Here is a 6,297-nt window from a genome sequence, read left to right as displayed (position 1 = left end):
TTTTGCCCACAAAACAAAAAACTAAACCTGCAATTTAGATGTTTGGCCGCTAGGTGCCGTGCCATAGAGATGCACGCTGAACCACAGGCTCCAATGTTCTCTTTGGGTCAAACAAAATTTGATATTAAAACTTAAATATAACATGCCCCACCCCCAAAAGAGATCATTGTTCTGAAGCAAAAAAAAAAAAAAAAATTAAAACTAAAAAATCCTGAGGTACAATTTAGTATCTTTCTCTCTGATCCTGCAATTTTATCAGTTCCCGAGAACTAAATTTGAGGTCAATATAAAGCCCCTACAGTTGGTTTATCCTCAGCTCTTAGGTGTTCCCAGCACCAATCCCCCTGAGCCACTCGGCTCCCAAGAGCCTAAAATAAAGACATTTCTTTCTAAACTTCTAAGATCATTAAAGGAAAGAACTTTCCTTTTTCAAATTCCCCGATCCCAGAGTCTTGCTTCTTTTCACTCCACTGAGCAGAAGGGATGGAGAAAGGAGGCTTTGGGGTGATGAAGCCATAAATGCCCATCAGGGTCTTGCTCCCCGATCCTTCTCCACTTCTTTTATTCTCCCCCAAGCCCTTGGTTTTCCCCTACTTGGACTTTGGCTGTTGTGTCTCTGGCACTACACCCCTCAACAAGTCACAATTTCCAGTGTGATTCTTGGAATGCTGGTGGGAGGCACAGGAGGAATCGCTGTCTCCAGTTTATAGATGGGGACTTCAGAAAGTTGAAATGACTTTCCAGTGTCTCGAACTTCGAAGTCAGAGTCTGTTACCGCAGTGTTCTTTCTATTGTTGCTTTATGTTAGTCGGGATCCAGGGAGGAGACAGAGCCTATGCAGTAGTATGAAGAGGGCAAGTTTGATATAAAGAATTATTCATAGGAAGAGGTAATTAACCACTACAGGGTAGAGAGAACTCTGAAGACTGAGGGGTTGCAGGCAGAGGGAGTAGTCGCTACCTGTGAGGCAGAAGCAGAGCAGCTATGGAAGGAACCCCACCCCGGTGCTGGAGGCCAGACCTCGCTGGGGAAGAGGTGGCTGGGGTCCAGTGGGTGATGGAGAGGTTGGGGTGCTGCCGCCAGGGCTGGAGGGGAGAACACTATCTGCTGAGGCCAAAGAGGGCACCAGGTGGGAAGCCACCTGCTCTGATGCCCGCGAAACCCACTGGTCGAGCACCGCTGGATGACAGCAAGTCCCTGGCCGCAGGGCAGGAGCAAGAAGCGCACCAGAACCATTAGGAAGCCCCTGCTTCCTGCACAGCGGTCGCAGCGCCCTCTACTGGCAAGGGAAATATTGCACCAGCGGGCAAGGAACAAATAGTACCACGCCCCGCTCCAGCACCACCAAGCTGGGCGAAGCAGGTTGGATTTGGCGCTTAAAGACAATGACTCAATAACTAACTAACTAACTGTTAGTACAGTTAGCACTCCAAATGTGAGTGGTGTTTCATAAATGGAAACACGCCCATAATTTCTTTGGAAGGCAATTTGTAGGTACTCATTTCTTTGGAATTTGAGAATCATGCCCTAGTAGTAATGGAAGGGAGTGTTTCCTCTTGCCTGATGGCATCACGAGGTGCCATGAAAGTTTAAAGACAGCATAGGAATCACAGAACAGGTGACTCCTGAGGGGACGGTGAGGATGGTGATCAGGAGAGATGCACAAAGCAGCAGGAGTGTTCATGGTGTTGGTTACATTATTCTAGCCTATACCTTTTTGAATGTCTGAAATACTTCCTGATAAAATAAATGAATAAAATTGAAAAGTATAAATAAAATTTTTAAAGAGGTAATGAGACAGAGATCCGGATTGCTTCTTAGAACTGGTTAATTTTTTAATAGCTCTTTCTTAATATCTTTTATTGTTTCTATTCCATGGATTTCTCCTTAAAAATTTTTTCTCAAGGGCCTATCCTGAGCTTTCCTCTCTACTTACTCTCCCCCACTCTGCATGATCTTATCTAATTTCAGGACTTCCTTCTCTACGTGAATGATATCCAAATTTTGTATTTTTCACCTGGATAGGGCCCCTGAGATAGAGCCCCATTCACTCAACTTATTCCTTGACATCTCAGTTTGGATGGGTCACACGTACTGAAGTTCCTTATGTCCACCCTGCACTCACTCTCCTCCCTCTACGCCTATGCCTCTTTTGTCCCCTACTTGGTAGCTGGATCACCATCCACCAAGTTGCTCAAACAAGAAACCCAGGGCCTGTCCATGATGCTTCCCTCATTCGCCAAATCCAACCACCAAGTTCTGTCAAGGGCACTTTTTAGCATTTCTTAAATTGATTTGTTCTCTCTATTCCCGCTATGGATTTCCTGGTTGAAACCACCACAGTCCCTCACCCAGGTCCCCAGCACTTCTCCCTCTGCCTCCTGCCTCTTTCTCTCACACCTAGTGTTCGCTGGAATCAGACAGAACGAGATTATGGGGCCCGATCGCCTAGGAAGCTCCCTGGGGCACCAGGTTATAGGACATCCTGAGATATCGTTCAAGCAGATCGAATGTGCGGTACCAGCTAACTCCGGTTTTCTGAGCAGCTTACATCATTGACAAAATATAAAATGGTCCCAATCAGACCAAAGTAGATTTATGGTCCCCGAAAGAGCTGACCCAGCACTGCAGAGTATTTCTGTCAGTCACAATGTGATTTGTTTGCTGAAGGCTGGGCTATACCACCAACGTGGGACAGCTGCATGGCAGGCATCTGAAGTCTGAGGAAATTTCGAAACTCACTTATATATGGTACAGTTTGGATTAACAAACACATGATTTCTTTTATCTACATTTGAAGACTTTTATTAAGGCTCACAAGAAGTTGTCAAATTCCAAAAATGACACACATACAAAAAAAGAGAGAGAAGGAAAAACCTCAGGAAAGCAGGAACACTTTTTGTCCACATGAAAACAAAAAAAAAATTTTTTTAATATTTTCAACAAGATTGTCTAACCACATTTGTGTGAGGTATGCCTGTGGTGATTAACACCTTGCAGGTATATATAAGTGTCGTCAGAAGAAAACCTAATCCAAATATGTTAAATTGTTACGTCACTACATTCAGCGGGAAAGAATTAACTCCTGATTTTGAACACAAAGAAAGAGATGTAAAATTTTTATTAATAGAAAATCAGTTTCTCTTTATTGTCTAAAAGCAAATATTAAACTTTTTTTTCAGGTAGTCCCTTGAAGGGGTATCTGATTCCTCACCAGCCCGGGACACTCACGACAGTTCCCCCATCGGAGTCTGCAGCCAGGGAGGTGAGGATAGAATCCAGAGTCCTCACCGTTTCTGCGAGGGCCTTCATGACCCCCCCTGCTCCCCACATCTCTGGCCTCTCCTCTTTCTTTTCCAGCCTCCAACTCTGTTCCAGCTCCACTGAACACTTTCCAGCCCCCCCACCCACCCACTTACCTCTGCGGCACTCCCCTCTGCTGGCCTCAGCACAAGGAGCATCCTCTGCCCAAAACACCCCCAGGACCCTGAACAACTCCTACTTGTTTTTCAGGTCTCAAGTGTGATTTCTCCTCTTCTTAAAAGTGTCTTCCTTCCCCCTTCTCCAAGAAGTCTCCATCAGGTGTCCCTACCAGGGGACCTCATCCCGCCCTGTTCCTCTCCCACCACACTCACGTCCTTATCACCCTCACTTACAACTATCTGTGGACGTGACGGTCTTATAGGTGTTCGAGCCCCATCAGCTCCCTGATGACCCCACAGTTGTATCCCCAGCCCCCAGCAGAGTGCCTGGCCTGGAGGAGATCTGTAATAACTATTTATGGAATAAACAAATCAACTCATAAACTGCATCTCCTTCCCATCAGAAAGTAGAAGTGAGTCAAGATACTGCAGTCTCCCCAGATGCTTTGAGTGGATGAAAATCCTAAGCCAGAAGAAATGGCCATGAAATGGGATGATGGGAAGACAGCCAGCTCAGTGACACCAGATGCCAGATTCTTCTACCCAAACTGATTTCCCTCCTGCCCCAGAATGTGCCTGGGGTGCTATCCTTGCCAGTGATCTGCAGACATAGTAAAAATGCTAACCCTATTCACCCAAGCAAAGTGGAAACACTCGGGTAAATCCGTCCTACACAAATCACACAAGGTATTCCAAAGCCAAGTAGCAATGAATATTGGATTAGCCCTCCACTCATGCGGATAATTGAGAGTTAGTGCAGTTTGGAGTTTGTTTGCTCGTGTACTTTTAAATCTTGGCCATGGGATCCAGTCAGCCTAGGAGGAAAGTGGGGCCAGCAAGATAGGACAGGGCAGGACACAGCCTACCGCCGCTATGGTCCCTGCCCTGCAGGGGAGGGGGGTGGAAGGAAGGGAGAGCCACTGAGCAGCCCACTGGGATCTGGGTCGAGAACCCATGAGGAACTCCTTCTACACCAAGTTCTTTCATTGTTTCCCCCAACCCAGCAGAAAAACTGGGGAGAAGGGGCTAACAGCCATTCCATCTGGGGGCTAGAAAGCTCACACCAAGAAGCAATAAGAATTTGAATAACAAGTATGTTGTCCTCAGAGGAAAAAGAAGAACAGGAAAAAAGTAACCCACCCACCCGTGTATGCCAAGCCACAAAATTTAATTAGGAAGATAAGAATTGGGGGGCGAGATTGGGTTGATGTTCCTTTTTTTCCCTAGTGATGAGCTCAGGGAAAGGAGTGAGAGACGTAATTTAAGCACAGAATTAACATCTTCTAATAATCTTAGACAAAACCCGACTCTGTTTTGCTTTGGTTTGTAAATTAGCTCACGATTAAAGTGTCTCTTCAGCCATGTGCCATTGTCTACCCAGGCCTGTTTGCTGAATGCCGCCCTGACCTGAACGCCCTTGGAGCTCGAGTACCAGATTCGAGAGCGTGAAGGAACAATTATTATAAAGTGAAGTACTTGCAGTTTTGCTGCAAAATCAATGAACTTTTCAAGTGATTTTTATCATATTTTGCAGCTGTTCTGTTGGCTTTTGAGTGGTTATCACACCGTCAGCCCCGGTGTTTTCAAAAAGCCTTGTTCATCTGGAAGCCTCCCCTTTTCCTGGAAAAGCAGCTGGTGCCGCCCTGGCTGGAGGGCCTGGGGCTGCTGGAGAAGGGCTCCCAGGAGCTGGCTTCTGGTCGCGGCCTGGGCGCCTCTACCTTTTCTCATCTTCCGCAATTCTGGGCCTGGGCGCTCGTCCTATAGCTCAGCTTGACCCGCCTCACCTTGGAGAGCAGCTCCTGGAAAGCCCGTCTTAGCATCTTCAAACATCACAAGCTGGTGGGGATAGGAAGCACATCGAGATGGCAGCATCCACCAGAACGACTAGAAGCCCAGGCCCTGGAGATACAAGGTCCGCGTAGGCCCAGGGGCCATGCGGGGCTCTCCCTGGGAGTCCAAGAGGGAGCCGGGCAACTGTAGTCAGCAGTGACTGAGCAGAAGGGGAGGGAAGAGGAACATCCCAATTCTGGGCAATCCTCCTGTCAAGCGGGCTGGTATACTAAACCTTCTGTCCTTCAGGCAAACGTTGAGCAGGACGACACTAAGGAAGCCAAATCCCACAGGTATCTTTGCTTAAAAGGTATCTGGTTCATGTTTTTCATATTCACTGAGAATCCAGGTGACCCACATAAAATATTGAAGCTTCAATGCACAGGTTTCCTTAAAATGACTCTAAAATGGGCCTATTTCATAATGCTAAATAATACTATATTTAGGTGTGGTACTGAATGAGTGAGGAATCTGAAACCATGCCCACTGTTCTCTCCTCCCTCTTTGTCCTGAATTCAGCACACCACCACCCCAGTAGAAGAATCAGAAACTGGTGCTTAGATTTGACCCCGGGATGGGGGCTCTTTTGAACATGGAATAAGTGACTATTTTCCCCCAGTAAATTTGCCCGAGGTAACCTAATGGTTGTGATCAACAACCAGTTAACCAGTAAATAGTTCTGAAGCATCTGCTGTGTGTTCAGCACAGAGAAGTTCTCTGAGTTCCATAAAATAAAGATAAAATTTAATTCCTTACTGCAGAAGACAACGGCTAAGGGCTAAAGTCCATAGACTTTAGCATAAGCTCTAAGTTGGACCTCAATTGGTCTCTCAGGATGGGTCGGATTTAGGTAAGTGGAGAGAGGAGAGAACACAATAGGGCATCAACCCACAAAAAGGTGGGGTCAGTGCAGGCAACAGTAAGTCCCATTTGGATGATTTTCAAGATGTACCCAAATTAGGTAGAGCAGGCGATGTGCAGGCATGGAGTTTAACCACCTGATGGGGCTAATTTGGGGGTTGAATCAAGAAAGGAGTTTATTATG

General features: G+C 46.5%; 1 long non-coding RNA gene across 1 annotated transcript; it reads left to right on the top strand.

Moving 5' to 3' along the window:
• Positions 1–809: 809 nt before the first annotated feature.
• On the top strand, positions 810–3,711 carry LOC113931834. The gene is made up of 3 exons (XR_003522882.1): positions 810–889; positions 3,183–3,265; positions 3,514–3,711. It is a non-coding gene; the product is annotated as an uncharacterized LOC113931834 (long non-coding RNA).
• The last annotated feature ends 2,586 nt before the right edge of the window (positions 3,712–6,297 follow it).

The sequence above is a fragment of the Zalophus californianus genome, chromosome 10, assembly GCF_009762305.2.
Source record: "Zalophus californianus isolate mZalCal1 chromosome 10, mZalCal1.pri.v2, whole genome shotgun sequence".
NCBI lineage: Eukaryota > Metazoa > Chordata > Mammalia > Carnivora > Otariidae > Zalophus > Zalophus californianus.
Note: the sequence above shows the minus strand (reverse complement) of the source record. Positions and strands in the feature narration are given on the sequence as shown.